The sequence below is a fragment of the Sapajus apella genome, unplaced genomic scaffold, assembly GCF_009761245.1.
Source record: "Sapajus apella isolate SASKATOON/1434 unplaced genomic scaffold, GSC_monkey_1.0 scaffold39, whole genome shotgun sequence".
Lineage (NCBI taxonomy): Eukaryota > Metazoa > Chordata > Mammalia > Primates > Cebidae > Sapajus > Sapajus apella.
In genome coordinates this window covers 17,259,701-17,279,887 of record NW_022436979.1, presented here as the reverse complement: position 1 = coordinate 17,279,887, position 20,187 = coordinate 17,259,701, and positions in this window count along the sequence as shown.

Below are 20,187 nucleotides of genomic sequence, written 5' to 3'. Positions count from 1 at the left end.
AATGGAAGAAGGGACAATTTTACACTTGTGACTTTTTTTAGTTTGTATTTATGTCTTTAATATTTTGTTTTATTTTGACATAACTTCAGACAGACAAAAGTGCAATAATTGCACAAAGAATATCCACATGTCTTCACTTGGGTTCCTTAATTGTTAATATTTTACTCTCTACACATGCACACATTCTTTTTCTAAACGATGTAACAATCTCCCTACTATAAATTATTTTACTCTTTTAATTGTAATAAATATCTTTTTGAGAGGTATTGTGAGATTATATAAATCCCATCCTCTTACTCCTCCAGTGATTGCTCGTTATAGTGGTCTCTGGTTCTTGTTTGTCTTGATAGTATTATAGTTGCTAAATTCTAGTATTCCAGTTTCATCACGCCTTCTACATTTTTTAGTTGTCATTCTACTGTAAAAATGAACTTTCCTTTATTATTTGTAACAGTGTGGGCTATGCCTTCTTGCCTTATTTAATAGGTTATAATTCTTAACTATCATCATTATTTCAATGTTCGTATTACCCCAAATTTGTCCAGTGGGAGCCTCTAAAAGCTGGCTCTTATATCCTTTCGAATTGATCCCATCATTCTCTGAGCACTTCCTTACGTTGTGGCACATCAAGATGTTCCAGGATCATTTTGCCCCACCCCTACAATCAGCCATTTTCCAAGGAGCTCTGGTTCCTTCTAGTGAATGGTATTTAGAAACCAGCATGTAGCCACTAGGTGTGCTCATTGCTACTGAGGTGACATCAGGCTTTGATTAGTCCATCTATTCATGAGCAGCGTCCACAAGATATTGTACTTCTTCTCTTTACAATATGTTTTCAGTCATCTGTTTCATAAATATGAGGCAGTGTAGCTTAGTACAAATATGTTGGCTGCAGGGTGGGACAATGTATGTTCACTCTACTTAATCAGATAGATGAAAGACCTCAGGCAAGTGACCTGTTTAACCCTCTGATTTCTCACTTCTAAAATGGACAGTTGTCATGAGAAACAAGACATCATGTGTAAAGTACCCAGTACCTGATAAGCACTCAAAAAAACACTAATTTCTTCCCTTTCTACTCATTCGTGCAAAGACGTATATCTTTTTCCTTAGTGTAGCTCTTCTCACAACCTCCAGATTTCTGCTTCTCTCAGAGCCCAGAATACAACTGCATTGCAATGTTCAGGCGTTTCCCTCCACAGAATAAAAGAAATGCTGCTCTGACCAGAGATGGGGATTTTGCTGCTTCTACTGCAGGCTCTATCCCCCTGGAAGGCTGAAGCAAGAGAATCACTTGAGCCTAGGAATTCAAGACCAGTCTGGACAATATAGTGAGACCCTAAAAGTCACAAAATTTGTTTTAAAAGAGTAGGCAGGTGTGGTGGCATATGCCTGTGATCCCAGCTACTCAGGAGGCTGAGGTGGGATGATTGCTTGAGCCCAGGAGCTTGAGGCTGCAGTGAGCTGTGACTGGTGACACTGCACTCCATTCTGGGTGACAGAGCAACACACTGTCTCAAAAAAAGAAATGAATTAACCTTAAAGCTCATCTTGGCAAACTATCCCTTTGGTGCCTGAATGCCTCCCAGAAGTCTTCTAAATGACCACTATTTATGCAAGACTATCTCCTGATCGGGCCCTTTCCCAAACATGTGTGCTTCCAAATTAATGTGCTAGCCCCAGAAACCATGCTGCAGCAGCTGCATATGGGGTCTCCTGCTCTGCCTTTCTTTGCCCTGTTCCCTGCTCATGAAGACCCTCCAAGCCTCCTTATCATCGTCCAGATGGCCAGAACAATCTCCCGATCTTTCCCAAACCATGGTGCTTCCAGGTACCAAGGCAAAGCGTGCTCCGTGATGTGGGCCTTCCTCCCAACTCAGGATACTCAGTCACTTGACCCTAAGGTAACTCTGTCTATGCCTGAAAAATCACCAAAAATAGCTCCTTCATTTTCCATCAGCCTCTCCTGAGCAAAAACATACAAAATAATGCAAGAACATGCAACCATCTGAAATAGTTATCCATCTTTTTCCCTAGGAAGTTAAATGCAAAACTGCCTTTAATATAGACAACCTTTTGACATTCTCAGCAAGACACGTTTCCCTCTTGAGCCTCATCACAAACATCTGCTGTCCAATCAGCTCTGCTTTCTATTTGCATAACTAAATGGCCGATTTTATTTTCTCAGAACAAAGAGTATTTTCTAGAATACCCAAAGGAACAGTGTTTTCAAATAGCTACTTCTTGAAAGATTGCTCGAACCTTTGAAAAAAAATAGGTTTTCCATCTTCCACTACAGCTACCTAGGCTCAACAGCCTTGGAGCCAAGTTTTAGACAAAAATTAGGACTCAAATGTTCCCTCTCCCATCCCTGAATCTGCAAAAAGAAAGCATCTTTTTCCAAACACATGGCTTAGGAGCTCAGCCCTAAGATGTCTGGACAAGTCCTACCTGCATACTCTTTCCACATGTGGATCCAGAAGTCTTTGTCTTCCTTAGGCAACAATTCCTCCTAATAATGATAATAGAGTAAAATTTACTTCAGCATCCAGGGCATGGAAAGGTCTTTAATTCTTACAATAGCCCTCTAAGGTAGATATTATACCATCTCTATTATTCTGTGGATGAGGAAACTAAGGCACAAAGAATGTAGGAAATTTGTCTAGGATTCCCCAGCAATGAAACGCCTACTTGAGAATTAGAATCTAAACCTAAGCAGTTTATTCCAAAGCTCAAACTCCCTTCTGTTGTCCCTTCTGTTCCACTTACCTAAGCAACCACTGGTAGGTAGAACATCCCATTAGGGTCCTCCAACAGTGCCTCTTGCATAAATGATTCTTGACATTTGTACTAGCTGTCTACGGCAGCACAACAAATTATCCCCAAACTTAGCAGCTTCAAACAATAAACATTTTTAATCTCACAGTTTCTGCAGGTCAGTAATCCAGGCACAACCCCACTGAGTGCCTGAATGGTTTGGATCTGTGTCTCCACCCAAATCTCATATTCAATTGTATTCCGCAGTGTTGGAGGTGGGGCCTGGAAGGGGTGATTGGATCGTGGGAGTGGATCCTTCATGAATGGTTCAGCACCATCCTTTTGGCGCTGTTCTTGTGAGTGAGTTCTCACAGCACCTGGTTGATTAAAGGTGGGCAGCCCTTCCCCCATCTCTTTCTTGGCCCTGCTCTTGCCATGTAAGATGCCTGCTCCAGCTTTGCTTCCTGCCATAATTGTAAGTTCCCTGAGGCCTCCTATGAAGCTGATGCCACCATGATCTTGTACAACCTGCAGAACCATGAGCCAATCAAACCTCTTTTCGTTATAAACCACCCAGTCTAGGTTGGGCACGGTGGCTCACACCTGTAATCCCAGCACTTTGGGAGGCTGAGGCGGGTGGATCACGAGGTCAGAAGTTCAAAACCAGCCTGGCCAATATGGTAAAACCCCATCTCTACTAACAATACAAAAAAAAAAAAAAAATTAGCTGCGCATGGCGGCACATGCCTGTAATCCCAGCTACTTGGGAGGCTGAGGCAGGGGAATTGCTTGAACCCAGGCAGTGGAGGTTGCAGTGAGCTGAGATCATGCCACTGCACTCCAGTTCAGCCTGGACGACAGAGCAAGACTCCGTTTCAAAAAAAAAATTAGCTGGGCACAGTGACAGGTGCCTGTAATCCCAGCTACTTGGGAAGCTAAGGCAGGAGAATCACTTGAACCTGGGGGTTGGAGGTTGCAGTGAGCTGAGACTGCAAGATTGTACTACAGCCTGAGCAACAAGAGCAAAAGTCCTTCTCAAAAAAATAAATAAATTGATTAATTAATTTAAAGACACCCAGTCTCAGATATTTCTTTTTAACAGTGTAAAAACCAACTAATACAATGTCCTCTGGCTTAAGGCATCTCAGGAAGCTGCAGTCAAGCTGGGAATGCCATCTCATCTGAAGGTTCAACTGAGTGTGAACCCATTTCCAAGTTCACTCACATGACTATTGGCAGAATTCAGTTTCTTGAAGGTTGCCGGACTGAGGGCTTTATTCCTCACTTCTTGGAAGCCCACTGTTTTCCTTGCAACTTGAACCTCTCCACAGGGTAGCTCACAACGAGCCAGATGGCTTCCCTCAGGTCACCCAAAACAGAAATAACATCCCATCACCTCTGCTGCATTCCGTTTTCTAGAATTGAGTCACTAAAGCCAAGCTAACACTCAAGGGGAGGGGTTTATACAAATGTATGAACTCCAGGACATAGAGATCATTAGCACTCAAGCTGCCAGGCACATTTATAATGAACCATGAAAATCTTTAATTATTAAGACAATTACAATAAAGTGACAAATAAAAAGAGCAATTTCTAATAGAAATGATCTCCCTCACATAGAGATAGCAAGCTCTTGACATACACAGTCAGAAAAACTACTGATCTTCTCAATAGGAGGGGCTACCTTGGAGGATATGCCGTCAGAATTCAATGGAACTAAGATAAGAAGACACTTTATTGGTTCTCACTGCTGTCATCATTTGCATTACTATCATCTCATTAATATCATCACTGCCAATTGATGATCACACACTATATACCAAGCAATGTGCTAAGAACTTTTCATGTGTGGTCACATTATTGTGTGTTTTCTTCAGAAGACGGACATAATGGCAATAATATTTTTGAGATAAGTTACCCAGTGAATTTTCATTTTCAGTAATTCTCAGTTGCCTCACAGTATCTTCCATTCATGGACTCAATTGTTTTCTCCATGTCAGTTCACCCAAATGTGCCTCTGATATGGCTTCCTTTTCTTCCTCAGCCTTCCCTCTCTTTCCCCTTCCTGCCCAACTTCCACCACCCCCAGTCTCTCCTCCCTTGGTCCGTATCTCCAGCTGCTGCAGTAGCCGGGAGCTAGAACAGAGATTCCTTCAAATGCTGTTACAAACACGAGGTAAAAACCAGTCAAGGAAACATAATGGGTTTAAGGGGAGCAACCACCAGGTAAAGGAATGACCCTGAGTGTAATTATAGCATGTCAGGCGGATGAAGGGAGAGACAGAAACAGGGAGGATCTACCTTAGGTAGATGTTGAGGGAAAACCTCACAGAAAAGGTGGGGAGGTGCTCCAGCCTGAAGGATAAGTAGCCCAACTTGCCAAGACTATAGTGGTCACACTGTTGATGTTCCTGGGAATACTGCCCCTTCCAGGATATATATACATACTTATTCATATATGTGTATACTTATTCATATTCATATATATATACATCTTCATATTCATATATATGTATACACCTATATACATTCTTACAAAATCAGTAAGAAGGAACAATTACTATGCTAATTTTCCAAGGAGAAACTGAGGTTCTCAGATGTTAAGTAATTTGCCCAAGGTCGCACAATGAATAAAGCCAAGATTTAAACTAGATCTATGATTTCAGACCCAGGCTTCATCACCAACCACTGCAGCTTCCACAGGAATTAAGAACCTACATGATAAACCAGTGTGATGTTAGGCCCAGAAAAGCATGCACCAATTTATTTGAAAACATTCAGAAAAAACCCTGAAAAGCTGCTTGAATTCCTAATCATATAAAAAATCCTCAAAGCCACCTCAAGCTCTCTGGGAAAAAGCTTTGCCTCGGTTGTCTCAATCATGAAGTTCAAGATGAGTGGGATTTGGGACAGTATGAATGAGCATGGTGAATGCAATTCTTTGTCAGCCCTTCTCCCCACTGCCTGCAGTCAGCTGCCTGCCATTCTTGCTGGGGAGAGAGGTCTTTGCTAAACTTGCCCTTGGCCAAGCTTATCCATTGCTGATTGTCCACTGCAATAACAGAAGCCCAGACAATCATCCCTTGGGGAGGGGCATTCCTGCCTAAGTGCCTTCAGTTTGGAATTTGTGTTTGTGGCAGCTCCTGTTTTCTACAGATGACTGCCACCGTACCTCCTGTGCACATGCATTTCTATGATATGACCTTGCCACACTTCCATCAAGAGGTAGAATCCACCTCTTCACCCCCTTGACTCTGGGCAGGCACTGTGATTTCTTTGACCAACAGAATAGAACTGAAGGGATACTGCAGGAGTTTGGGCCGCAGACCTAAGGTCTCACAGTTCCCAGTCCTGCCTCATGGAAGCCAGCCACCATGTAACAAGTGCAACTATTCTGGGATCATCATATTGTGAGGAACTACCCTACCAGGATTTGTGTATTTCACCGTACTCTCACGGGCCTGTGTCTTTCACATAAATGACATCCTCCATGAGGGCCGTGGTGGGAAAAAAACAACATGACAAACTGCTGCTATCATACATACTATACTGTCATGATTTTCATAAGTATTTAGATGGACGTAGATATACCTTCTTGCCGTTTCATGTGAAATAGCAATAGCTGATATTAATAACAAAGGTACATGGTAAAATAAACATAACTTTCAGACATGTTTATCTCCTCACTGGAATAGCAGCAGTTCATTATCTGTTGATCTTTTAAATGCAATTGCCAAGTTCTACCCTTGATTCTGTCTCCCCCAAAAAAGGAAGTGAATACTCAGTGTCTGAGGTCTCCAGTGGTGGAAATTATAACCTGCTAGGAACACGCCATCTTGCCTGAAATACATATTCTCAAGTGAACAGGCCCTCCCGCCTCTGAGATCACTGCAGATGGCAGATTTCCAAAAGGAAAAAAGAAAAAAAAAAAAAAAGACCAGCTAAAAATAGGCAGTTTTAGGAAAATGCCATGACTAATCAGATAACTCCTATCTGAAACATGCAGATATCAAAACATGTAAAAAGGCAGAAACACAGTCACTCATAAGAGAAAGAATAACGACTTAATGACTTAATACGTGTTCTAGTTTTTGTTTGTTTTTAGTTTGGTTGGTTTGGTTTGAGATAGAGTCTCCCTCTGTTGCCTAAGCTGGAGCGCAGTGGCACTACCTAGTTATTAAAAAGTAGAACTTCAGCCGGGCACAGCAGCTCATGCCTATAATCCCAGCACTTTGGGAGGCCGAGGCAGGCAGACTGTGAGGTCAGGTGATCGAGACCATCCTAGCTAACATGGTGAAACCCCGTCTCTACTAAAAGTACAAAAATTAGCTGGGCATGGCGGTGCGCGTCTGTAATCCCAGCTACCTGGGAGGCGGAGGTTGCAGTGAGCCGAGATCATGCCACTGCACTCCAGTCTGGGCAACAGAGGAGGACTCTGTCTCAAAAAAAAAAAGTAGAACTTCAAAATCATCTATACTGGGCATTCAGTTATAGATTCTTATGATATTTAATGCTTAATGATTTTAGATGTGACTGACCACAGTTTTGAAAAACATTATGTGTAATTGATTTTTCCAGATGATCCAAGATAAAGTCATTAGACATTTATCTAGAAGACTAGACATAGACTTCTAGACATTTATCCTATGTATTCCAGATGGAAAAATACAGATGTCTACTTTTTCAAATATATTTGAAGTGTTTTATTTGTAATTTTCACATTTTTTATGTTATTAATGGATACTGTCTTGTTCATTGAGAAGAGCAAAATGCGTGGCACGTCAGTAAGACCATCTGTAACAGTTATTGCAAATCTTGGTGTCTGCTCAGCTCATCACTTTTTTTTTTTTTGAGACAGAGTCTTGCTCTGTCACCCAGGCTGAGTGCAGTGGCACAATCTCGGTTCACTACAATCTCCGCCTCCCAGGTTCAAGTGATTCTCCTGCCTCAGGCTCCCAGCTAGCTGGGATTACAGGCACGCTCCCTCACACTCAGCTAATTTTTGTATTTTTAGTAGAGACGGGGTTTCACCATGTTGGCCAGGCTGGTCTTGAACTCCTGACCTCAGGTGATCTGCCCTCCTTGGCCTCCCAAAGTGCTGGAATTACAGGTGTGAGCCACTGCACCTGGCCTCATCAGTTTTAATTTATCCTGTTTATTCTGTTTAAATATTTTGAAAGGTATAAATATAATTTTAAAAAGTAATTGGGTAAGCACTCCATGTCTAAAATTGTATTTCATCTCAGAATAAAATATATACAAAAGCAGCATGTTTTAACAGGAAACATGTTATCAAGAAACATTGGAAATGGAAGGTGTTTAGGCCTTTCATTTCTGGCAATAAAGCACACTAGATAGTCTAAAAATTTCTCATTACACCCACCTAAAAGTGGTATGTGTCAGAAATAACACCTCTAGCACTCCCTGGCCTTACGCTTCTAGGTAGGGCAGAGTTTCTTACGTAAGACCAACGATTCTTCCAGGAACAACTAGAAAAGCTAGATTAAATGTACATATTATCTGCTTACAGACATGATATAGTTTCTAAAGCAACAAGGAAAAATGGTAATAAAATTTCAGAGAGAAGAGCCATGAAGTAATGTCCAACCTTCCGCAGCCACTTTTCTCAAAGGAAATTGATTAATCCTAAGTACGAGCAAGAGGCTAAAAGCCCAGGCTTTTAGAGTGCTGCTTCTGATGGGCAGAGAAACCAGTAGACTTCCTGGAAGTTTTATGCAGCTGGAGTGACACAATTGAAGGGCCTCAAACATGAACCGTTTTCTCTTCAAGATAGCTGGAAAGGATGCAGAAATAAACACCTCAGCTGAAAACCCGAGCAAAGCTTTTGGCAGCCTTAATGATAAGACAAAGATTAGGGTTCATGACCCGCCAGGGACAGGAACCCCCGTGTACACGTCAGGTCCTCAGTGGAAAGCCCCAGAGCACATTAGTGTGAGAAGAGAGGTGAACCAAGCAGAGCTGTGCCAAAACTGCAACCACAGCAGTGTCTGCTCAGTCTCTTACTGAGCAAAAGCAAAACTCAGTACCCCCGACTCTACTGCTTAGCAAGGGGAAGGGGGAAGTTTCCCTGGAGGAAAGCAGCAGCAACTGCGCCTCTCCAGTGTTTTATGGACAATGTCCAGATTTCAGTTAAAAATTACAAGGCCGCCGGGCGCGGTGGCTCAAGCCTGTAATCCCAGCACTTTGGGAGGCCGAGGCGGGTGGATCACGAGGTCAAGAGATCGAGACCATCCTGGTCAACATGGTGAAACCCCGTCTCTACTAAAAATACAAAAAATTAGCTGGGCATGGTGGCGCGTGCCTGTAATCCCAGCTACTCAGGAGGCTGAGGCAGGAGAATTGCCTGAACCCAGGAGGCGGAGGTTGCGGTGAGCCGAGATCGCGCCATTGCACTCCAGCCTGGGTAAGGAGCGAAACTCCGTCTCAAAAAAAAAAAAAAAAAAAAAAAATTTACAAGGCCTGCCAGGGAAAAGGATTACATGGAGTCTGTTGACTCCTGGAGGGAATGAAATATATACCAGAAGCAGACTCATAGCAGAGAAGTACTCTAAAATAACTAATATATGTTCAAGAAAAATAGAGGAAAACAAATAATAGAGATTATTAGCAAAGAATCTAAACCTAAAGAAGGAAATCAAATGAAACTGTAAAATGAAAAGGACAATCTCTGAAATTAGGACTCAACAGGTGGGTTCAAGACTAGATAATACACAGTGAAGGAATGGACTGGTGAACTGACAAACAGGTCAGTAGGAAGTATTCAGATATTAAAGCACAAAGGGAGAAAAAGAGCACAGATACCCGTGGTATATACTGGAACTGTGTAACACTTAATAATACTTAAAGCTCTTTGAGAACGGGGGAGAATAAATATTTGCAGAGAGAACCACAAAGAATTTTCCAAAGCTGATATGTAACACTATCTCACAGATTTAAGAAGCTCTGTACAAAGAAAATCACACATACGCACATCAAGATAAAGCTCTTGAAAACCAAAAATGAAAAGAAAATCCTAAAAGTAGTGGGGCGGGCATACAGCATGGGGCGAAACGTTACCTTCAAAAGCATAACAATAAGACGTTTTGTCAACATTTTAGTAGAAATGATGGAGCTAGAAGACAATTGAATACCTTTATAAAAGCTAGAACTCTACAGCTAGTGACAATAATCTTCTAAAATGGTGAACTAAAAATGTTTTCAGAAGATCTAAATCACAGCACTAATTTAATAATTCTAGCCCCGGTGCCGTTAGCTGAAGAATGACCCTCCACAGTGTCCACGCCCTAATCACTGGAACCTGTGAATATGTTCTATTACATGGGAAAAGGGAACTTTTTTTTTTTTGAGGGGTCTTGCTCTGTTGCCCAGGCTGGAATGCAGTGACATGATCTTGGCTCACTGCAACCTCCACCTCCTGGGTTCAAGTTATTCTCTTGCCTCAGCCTCTCAAGTAGCTAAGATTACGGGCACACACCACCACATCCAGTTAATTTTTATACTTTAGTAGAGATGTGGTTTCACCATGTTGGCAAGGCTGGTCTCGAACTCCTGATCTCAAGTGATCCACCTGCCTGGGCCTCCCATAGTGCTGGGATTACAGGCATGAGCCCAGCTGAAAAGGGGACTTTGAAGATGTAATTAATGTCACTAATCAACTGACCTTAAAATAGGGAGATTATCCTGAATTATCTGGATGGACTCAATGTAATCACATGAGCCTTCAGCAGAGTCTTCTTCTAGCTGAAGGCAGAAGGGAGATGTGTCAGGAGGGGAAGCTGGACAGATTTCAAGGGTGACAAGGATCTATTGTATTACTGCTGACTCTAAGACATAAAAGCCCATCTGCAAGAATCAGAAGGAGGCCTCTAGGAGCATAAGGATAGTCCCAGCTGGCAGGTATTTGAAGAATAAAACCATCATCCTCTGACAGAGGGCTGGGGTGCCACACGTGCACAGGAGGCTCATAACACAATGAGACAGAGCTGGGAGGTGGAAGAGAGGAGAAAGGCCCAGGCGGGCTGGGAGCATGTGGCCGCCATTGAATATTCTAAGACAGAACTCCAAGGAACCAAGCAATTCTAAATTAGAATCTGCATTTATAGGGGATCATAACAGTGTATTTGTTAAAATAAAAGGCTAGACCACAGGGATGAAGACGGTGTTGTCCCAGACATACAGATCAATGATTACAATAAAAGTTAAGAGCCCGGAAGCAGGTGTGTACACTTAGGGTCAACTGATTGGCAATAAAGCTGCCAACAAAATGCAGTGAGAAAGAAGGTATTTTCAACAGTGTTGGGAAAACTGAATATTTACAAGCAAAAATACCTCATACCACACACAAAAGTTAACGCAAAATTGATCACAGACCTAAACGTGAGAGCTAAAACTAAAAATCTTAGAAGAAATAGGAGTAAATCTTCATGATCCTGGGTCAGACAACGGTTTCTTAGATCTAATTCCAGAAACACGTGCAACAAAGAAAAAGGACAGCTTAGACTTAATCCAAATTAAAAGCTTTTGTATGTCAAAAGACACCATCAAGAAAGTAAAAATAAACACAAATATTGGGAGAAGATATTTGCAAATCATGTATGGGATACCAAACTTGTATCCAGAATATATAAAGACCTCTTAAAACTCAGTGGTTAAAAGATAACTAGCTCAACTGTGGCCGGGCGTGGTGGCTCACGCCTGTAATCCTAGCAATTTGGGAGGCCGAGGCAGACAGATCGCTTGAGCTCAGGAGTTCAATACCAGCCTGGGCAACATACTGAAACCCCCGTCTCTATTAAAAATACAAAAACTAGCCGGTCATGGTGGTGTGCACTTGTAGTCCTAGCTGCTCAGGTAGCTGAGGCACAAGAATCTCTTGAACCTGTGAGGCAGAGGGGGCAGCGAGCCAAGATCATGCCACTGCACTCAGCCTGGGTGACAGAATGAGACTTCCTCTCATAAAATAAGTAGCTCAATGAAAAATTGGCATAAGCCAAAACAGCCATTTCATTGAAGAGGAGAACAGATACCAAACTACATGAAAATAAGTTCAGTATCATAGCCATCAAGGAAATGCAAATTAAAATCACAATAAGCTTTCCCATCATTATATTATCTGTGCAAATGACTAATAAAAAATAGTGACAGCGTCAAATGCTGGCAAGGGTGCAGAGAAGTAGATCACTCATACATTGCTGGGGAAATTTAAAATGGTAGGGCTACTTTAAGAAAGTTTGACAATTTCTTCTGAAAGTAAACATGCAATTACTCTGTGACTGAACAATTGCACTCTTGGGCATTTTTCTCAGAGAAATAAAAACTCTGTTCGCACAAAAACCTGCATAGGACTGTTCATAGAAGCTTCATTCACAATTGTCAAAACCTGGAAACAGTTCAGATGTCCTTCCCACTCAGATCCCCTTCAGCGGGTGGATGGTTAAACAAACCATGGAACATTCTACCATGAAATACTTGGCAATAAAAAGATACGGAGTGTTGATACATGAACATCTTGGATGAATTTCCAAGGAATTATGTTAACAGAAAAAAAAAGCCAATCTCAGATTACATACTCTATTATTCCATTTATATGACATTCTTGAAATGACAAAATTATAGAAATGGAAAGCAGACTTGTGGTTGCCAGAGGTTGGGAACGGTGGAGTGTGAGGAGGTGGAATGGAATGGAGCCAGGTGGGGAAGGTAGATGGTGTGGTTATAACAGTCAACAGGAGGGACCCTTGTGGAGACGAACCTGTTCTGAATCTTGTGGTAACAGACACACAAACCTGTATCAGTGATAAAAACAAAAAGGAATAGAACTCGGTCGGGCACGGTAGCTTGCCCCTGTAATCCAGCACTTTGGGAGGCCGATGTGGGCAGACCACCTGAGGTCAGGAGTTCGAGATCAGCCTGGCCAACCATGGCCAACATGGTGAAACCCCATCTCTACTAAAAATACAAAAATTAGCCAGGCTGGTGGCAGCTCTACTTGGAAGGCTGAGGCAGGAGAATCACTCGAGAGGCGGAGGTTACAGTGAGCCGAGATCATGCCACTGCACTCTAGCCTGGGTGACAGAGGGAGACTCCATCTCAAAAAAAAAAAAAAAAAAAATGCTCAGAACGAAGTAGACATGTTGCACACACACACCCAAAATTGTGCAAATAAATCAGGAGAAACCAGAGTAGGCCTGGGAGGCTGATTTGTTGTTACTAACTTGACTATGATATGACAAAATATGTCATCATTGGAAGAAATTGGGCAAGGGATCTCTCTGAATTATTTCTTACACCTGCATGGATTTACAATTACCTTTAATAAATTAAAAATAAAATTTTAAATTAAAAAATGCAAAAGATTTAAATAAACATTTTCCCCAAGATACACACATGGTCAAAAGCACATGAAAAGACACTGAACATCATCTGTCGCTACGGAAATGCACACTGACAAAATCACAACGAGATGCCAGCTTTTACCTTGGAGAATAGTTATAATTTTTTTAAAAGGCAAGCAATAATAAGTGTTGGCAAAGATGTGGAGAAACCGGAACCTTCCACATCGTTTGTGGAAATGGAGAATGGTACAGCCACTCTGGAACATGGGTCAGCAGTTTCTCAAAAAGTGAAACACAGACTTCATATGTGATCCAGCAATCCCACTTCTGTTAATAGCTAGCTACCCAAAAAGAAATGAAATGAAATGGAAACATATGTTCGTGCAAAGACTTCTAAACAGTTTGGCCAGGTGTGGTGGCTCACTCCTGTAATCCCAGCACTTTGGGAGGCTGAGGTGGGTGATCACCTGAGGTTAGGAATTTGAGACCAGCCTGGGCAACACGGTGAAACCCTGTCCCTACTAAAAAATATTAAAAATTAGCGAAGTGAAGTGGCGCATGCCTGTAATCCCATCTACTTGGAAAGCTAAGGCAGGAGAATCATTTCAACCTAGGAGGCGGAGGTCGCAGTGAGCCGAGATTACGCCACTGCACTCCAGCCTGAGAGACAGAATGAGACTCCATTTCAAAGAAATTAAAAAACAAGCTGTATTCACATTAGCCAAAAAGTGGCAACAATCTACATGTCCATGAGCTGGTAAATGGAAAACAAAATGTTTATGCACATAATGGAGTACTATTTGACAATAAAGAATTAAGCACTAAACACACTAAAAAGTGGAAGAACCTGATGCTCAGTGAAGCAAGCCAGACACAAATGACCACATATTTTATAATTCCATTTATATGAAATGTACAGAAAAGGCAAATTTGTAGAAACAGAGAACAGATTAGTGGTTGCCTACAGCTGGGCATGAAAACTGGGAATGACTGCTAATGAGCAAGAGGTTTCTTTGTAGGGTCATGGAAATGTTCTGAAATCAGATTGTGGTAATAATTGTACAACTCTGTAAATATACTAAAATTCTTTGAATTGTATACTTGAAAGAGATATATGTTATGCTATGTAGATAGCTATATGCTATCTCAATAAAACTGATAAAAACGAAGCAAAATTAAGATAAAGTATGTTTGCAGTTAAAGTATGTTTACAGTCAACATATTGTAATCGTTGATTGGTTTGCATTCAAACTGTTGAGTATCTGGACATGTGGCATGTAGGTCTCCGTTTGTGCTGGGGACAGCCTGTCTGCCATTGTCACTAATAAGACCACAGAGAGAGGACTGAGGAACTAAGCCCTGAGAAGGGGTTGACGGCCTTGAGGGCCATGCCAAGGAGAGTGGGGAAAACACACAGAAGTTCAGAAAAGTTCTAATTATCTTGCTGTAGGTTGTAGCATTTTACTACTGCGAGATGCTTAGGACTCTCTTTTATTCAAATCTGCTAACCAGCTGAAAGTATAGACTCTAGGCCAGGTGTGGTGGCTCACCCCTGTAATCCCAGCACTTAGGGAGGGCTGAGGCGAGCAGATCACCTGAGGTCAGGAGTTCGAGACCAGCCTGGACAACATGGTGAAACTCCGTCTCTACTAAAAATACAAAAATTAGCTGGGCGTGGTGGTGGACACCTGTAATCCCAGCTACTCAGGAGGCTGAGGCAGGGAATTGCTTGAACCCAGGAGGCAGAGGTTGCAGTGAGCCAAGATGACACCATCATCGCACTCCAGCCTGGGTGACAGAGAAAGACTCGGTCACAAAAAAAAAAAAAAAAAAAAAAAAAAAAAAAGTATAGACTCTAAGCTGAGAACATATGACAATTAATTTATTTCCACATTGCTCCAATGGCTTTCTTGAATCCTCTCCTAAGCCCAGTGCTATGATTTTAACATGTTCCCTCCAAAATTCAGGTGTTGAAACTTGATGGCCAATGTGATGGTATCAAGAGGTGGGGCCTTTAAGAGGTTAAGAAGTAAATTACCCAGTTTGTGATATTTGTTGCAGCAGCACTGAGCAAACATTTCCAGACTTCCACTTACCTTTTCAGTGACGACGCAGACAACAGTGGCACTCTAGCCACAGCTGGGATCCATGCTTTCTCTTGGAGTTGAATTTCTGTGTCGGCACGCTGCTCTCCTCCTGACTCCTGGAGCTCAGCCATAGCGTTTTTGGTCCATTTTATAAATCATTGACCTTTTCATGTCTTTCCTAATCAATTCCATAGGTAAGACTAAAAAATAATATATTGAAAGTAGAACCAAAGTTAGTCGCAATTTTGATGTAATTCAGCATCTTATGGCCAAAAACTTGGGAACACAGGCAATTTTCTAATATCTCTACTAACATTACAAGATGATACAAGTTGGGGAAGGGATTACAGCTAAACAAAAGCCATTTTGTGGTTCTGAATGTGATCGGACCAGCCCAAGCATTGTATTCCCAGAAAGGAAATGTTTTGTAATGCCTTAATGAAGAGGTAAGCGCTCTTTCATGAATCTCTGCTTGGTGGCCCAAGGATCTGAGGGATTGCCACCTGGATTTGATGAGTCAGACTCTAAATATTACAATGTTCCCGCCAGCCACGTCTGTTGCTCAGATCTCCCCTTTTGTGGCACCCGGGCTAGAGATTCAAACAATTTGGGAAGCTCAGATCCCAGGCTCAGATCTTCCCTGCCAGTCTTTTTTCTTTTTTCTTTTTTTAATTTTTTTGAATCAGAATCTCACTCTGTTGCCCAGGCTGGAGTGCAGTGGTACAATCTCGGCTCACTGCAACCTCTGTCTCCCAAATTCAAGTGAGTCTTCTGCCTCAGCCTCCTAAGTAGCTGGGATTACAGGCAGGTGACACCACGCCCAGCTAATTTTTGTGTTTTTTAGTAGAGATGGGGTTTCACTATATTGGTCAGGCTGGTCTCGAACTCCTGACCTCTGGTGGTCCACCCACCTTGGCTTCCCAAAGTGCTGGAATTATAGGCATGAGCCTCCGCACCCGGCCTGCCAGTCCTTTTCTTTAGGGGACCATCCTATGTACAGGAGGCTGCCATTGCCCGAAAAAGAAAGAGAAATCTGCCAGTGCATGCGGTGTGGGAAGCAGCCATCAGAGGCTGGTGTCGCTGACTCTGTGGTAAGCCGCCTGCCTGGATTTTCTTTAGTTCCCTCCAGATCCCTTCTCCCCCACTTTCTCTCCTGGCTCTCCATCAGGAGGCAGGCTGCCATGGGATGCACCAACAGGCTCTCTTACCCTCTGACTTCCAGCTGGACCTAACTGATGGGAGAAATTGGCAGAAGCTGAGAGGCCGGGAGGAGAGGAAATGGGGTAATCTTCCTCACTCTTCCTAGGCAGGCCTCAGGGTGGGCAGTAGCGGGGTTCCTCTCCCCAGGGCTGGGCTGCTCTCCAGGGACCTCTTCTATACTGGATGGTCTTGCCAGGTTAGTAGCCACTCTTCCCGTGCTCCTTCAGGCCTAGGAGAGGGTAAGGAGCTGCAGCTGCGGCCTCCCCAGGCACTTCACTGCCCCTTGTTAGTTTCTGTTCGTCCTGCCCCTCCTTTGTAAATAGTCCCTTCACGAAACCTGCTTCCATCACCCCTTTTGTGAGTGACTTCTGTTTCCTGACAAGCTCCAAGCAGTTATTGGGAGCAACCATTGGTGAGCAAAATTCGGAAGCACTGAAAAAGGATTTAACATTTCATTTTATATTTTTTTTTCCATTTATTTTATTGCATTTTAGGTTTTGGGGTACATATGAAGAACATGAAAGATTGTTGCATAGGTGCACACGTGGCAGTGTGATTTGCTGCCTTCCTCCCCATCACCTACATCTGGCATCTCTCCCCTTGCTATCTCTCCCCAGCTCCCCACTCCCCACCGTCCCTCCCCTATTTCCCCCCAACTGACCCCAGTGTGTAGTGCTCCCCTCCCTGTGTCCATGTGTTCTCATTGTTCAACATTTCATTTTATTTTATCCTGCTCTCAATTTTTTTTAATATTTAAAAATGAGCAAGTGTTACTTTGGAGATGAAATACACACTCAAATGTACATACACACCCAAAAAACAAGCAAAACTAACCTAAAAACAAATATTACACCTAACAGAATGCAGTAGGATATGTACCTATTTCTTTCACTATGAGGAGTTTAGACAAAGATAGACTGTGTTCTACATGATAAAGATTTCACTGTAAGAGTATGGGTTTGTGTCATATTGTTAAAAACCTTCTCTTAAGTCTCTAAAAATGAAATTCATCACCAAGTATGAACTTATGAACAAAAAGAAAATTTTAAAATAGAGATTACAAAACAAAAAATTTAAGATTGCATTAAAATGATATAATATTAAGCTGGGCACCATGGCTCATGCCTGTAGTCCCAGCACTTTGGGAGGTCGAGGCAGACAGATCACTTGAGGCCAGAAGTTCGAGACCAGCCTGGCCAACATGGTGAACCTTCATCTCTACTAAAAATACAAAAATTAGCCACGCATGGTAGCACATGCCTATGATCCCAGCTACTCAGAAGGCTGAGTCAGGAGAATTGCTTCAACCAAGGAGGTGGAGGTTGCAGTGAGGCAAGATCGTGCCACTGCACTCCAGCCTGGGTGACAAAGCGAGACTCCATCTCAAAAAAAAAAAGGTGGGGGATAAAAAGATAACACGCTGTAAGACCGTGATAATCCCAGAACTTTGGGAGGCCCACCTGGGCAGATCATTTGAGGTCAGGAGCTCGCGACAAGTTTGGCCAACATGGTGAAACCCTGTCTCTACTAAAAATACAAAAATTAGCTGGATGTAGTGGTGGGCAACTGTAATCCCAGTTACTTGGGAGGCTGAAGCAGGAGAATTGCTGAAACCCAGGAGACTGAGGCTGCAGTGTGCCAAGATTGCACCACTGCATTCCAGCCTGGGCAACAGAATGAGATTTCATCTCAAAAAAAAAAAAAAAAAAATATATATATATATATATATATATACATACATATGAAATAATACTTAATCTAAAAAGATTATTCTAAAAAATGCATTTGCTAGGGATTTAGTGACATATCAGCATTTAGATACAGCTAGATGAGATATTCTCCCCTAAACCGTGTCTGTTTAAAACACACTTATTTTGAAAACAATAGCAACATTTCCTAATGTTCTTTCTCATACATAATTTAAAAACATTTACTTATGACTAAATATAAAATTAGATCTGTGACTTTACATAGCTAAGCATTTTTAAAATAAGCCTTAGTAATGCATATTTATAATAAAAAAACTTGACTTAATATATGAGTATTATCAAATACTGATTCTCTAACAAAAAATTAGAAACAACCTAAATGAGCATTTGTAGTCAAATGGCCAAATACAATATATTTCCACCATGTAATGCTATGGAGCAGTTACAAGGAAGAACTAGGCCTGTGTGTAGTATAGTGAATAGATTGCAAAACACATGTTGAATGAAAACAGCAAATTCCATGTTCCCATAATGTGCCTTTGTGAAAAACGAAATCCACAAACAATAAGTTCTTTTTGCTTCTTAAGAAACATGATACAGTATTCGTATGAGCCAGGCACTCTCTTGGCACTTGACAGATATTAACTCATAATTTTCAGAGCAGCCTTGCCATGGAGTCTGTAATGTTGTAGATTTCCTTGAGATGAGGAAACTGAGGCTGAACAAGGGGAAGTTACTTGCCCAAGGCCACCGAGCTTGTAGGAGGAGGCACCTGAATCCAAACCAAGGTGTGCAGACTCCATACTCCGTGCTCCTGACTACTGCCTCTCACGGTGCTGGGAAAGATGGACGCTGGCTGCAAGGTTTAGGGAATGCCTGAGCAAACCGCTGCTGGAGTTAGCCACATAAGTGACTTACGGCATCTACTCATAAGCCGTTAGCCATTCTCCTCCCTTCCCCAGTCCAGATCTTCCGGGGGTAAATAGTGAATGTCTTGTTCCTTTTGAAAAGAGCAGTGGGACAGTTGGCAAACTCTTACATCCTGGAAGAAATAACGTCATCTGTTGTACATTTCCATTCATATGGTGAGTAACTATGGGGCTCTGCTGCCCTCATGACCTCATGACCTCCTCAAAGCCCCACCTCCCAATATTATTGGAGGACCCAGACATTTGTTCTCTTATACGTGCTGTCCTGGAAAGAACACTGACTATGGAGTCAGAAAAGCTAAGTCTGGGTCCTGGCTCTAGCACTTAAAAGCTGGTGGGAAAAGTCGCCAGAGTCAGGGATAAAGACGTCTGGCTGGATACATCTTCCCCAAACTTCAGTAGAGAAGAAGATGATGTGTTCCTTTATCAGTCATGGGAGCCAGGTTTTTTGTTGTTATTGCTGTTGTTTGTTGAATTTAAATAGGAGTCTTCCATTGTCCCTCACCAAACAAATGTTTAATGAGTGTCCAGCTGGGTTGGAAAAAGGAATTTACAGTGTAGATGGGAGAGATGAGACCTATGTACCTGAAATAAAAGCCAAAATTTAAAATAATGATATGGCCTTAATTGTGTGGAAGAGGGTATTGTTACTTTGCGGTTTTTTGTTTGTTTGTTTTGTTTTGTTTTTGAGATAGAGTCTCACTCTGTCACCAGATGGAGTGCAGTGGCACAATCTCAGCTCACTGCAGCCTCAATCTCCTGGCCTAAGTGATCTTCCCACCTCAGCCTCCCAAGTAGCTGGGACCACAGGGGTCCACCACCACCCCTGGTTAATTTTTATTTTTTATTTTTTGAGATGGAGTTTCACTCTTGTTGACCAGGCTGGAGTGCAATGGCGTGATCTTGGCTCACTGCAACCTCTGTCTCCTGGCTTCAAGTGATCCTCCTGCCTCAGCCTTCCCAAGTAGCTGGATTACAGGCATGCTCTGCCATGCCCGGCTAATTTGCTTTATAGTTTTACTAGAAATGGGGTTTCTCCATGTTAATCAGGCTGGTCTTGAACTCCTAACTTCAGGTGATCCACTCACCTCAGCCTCCCAAAGTGCTAGGATTAAAGGCATGAGCCACCACTCCTGGACAATTTTTAATT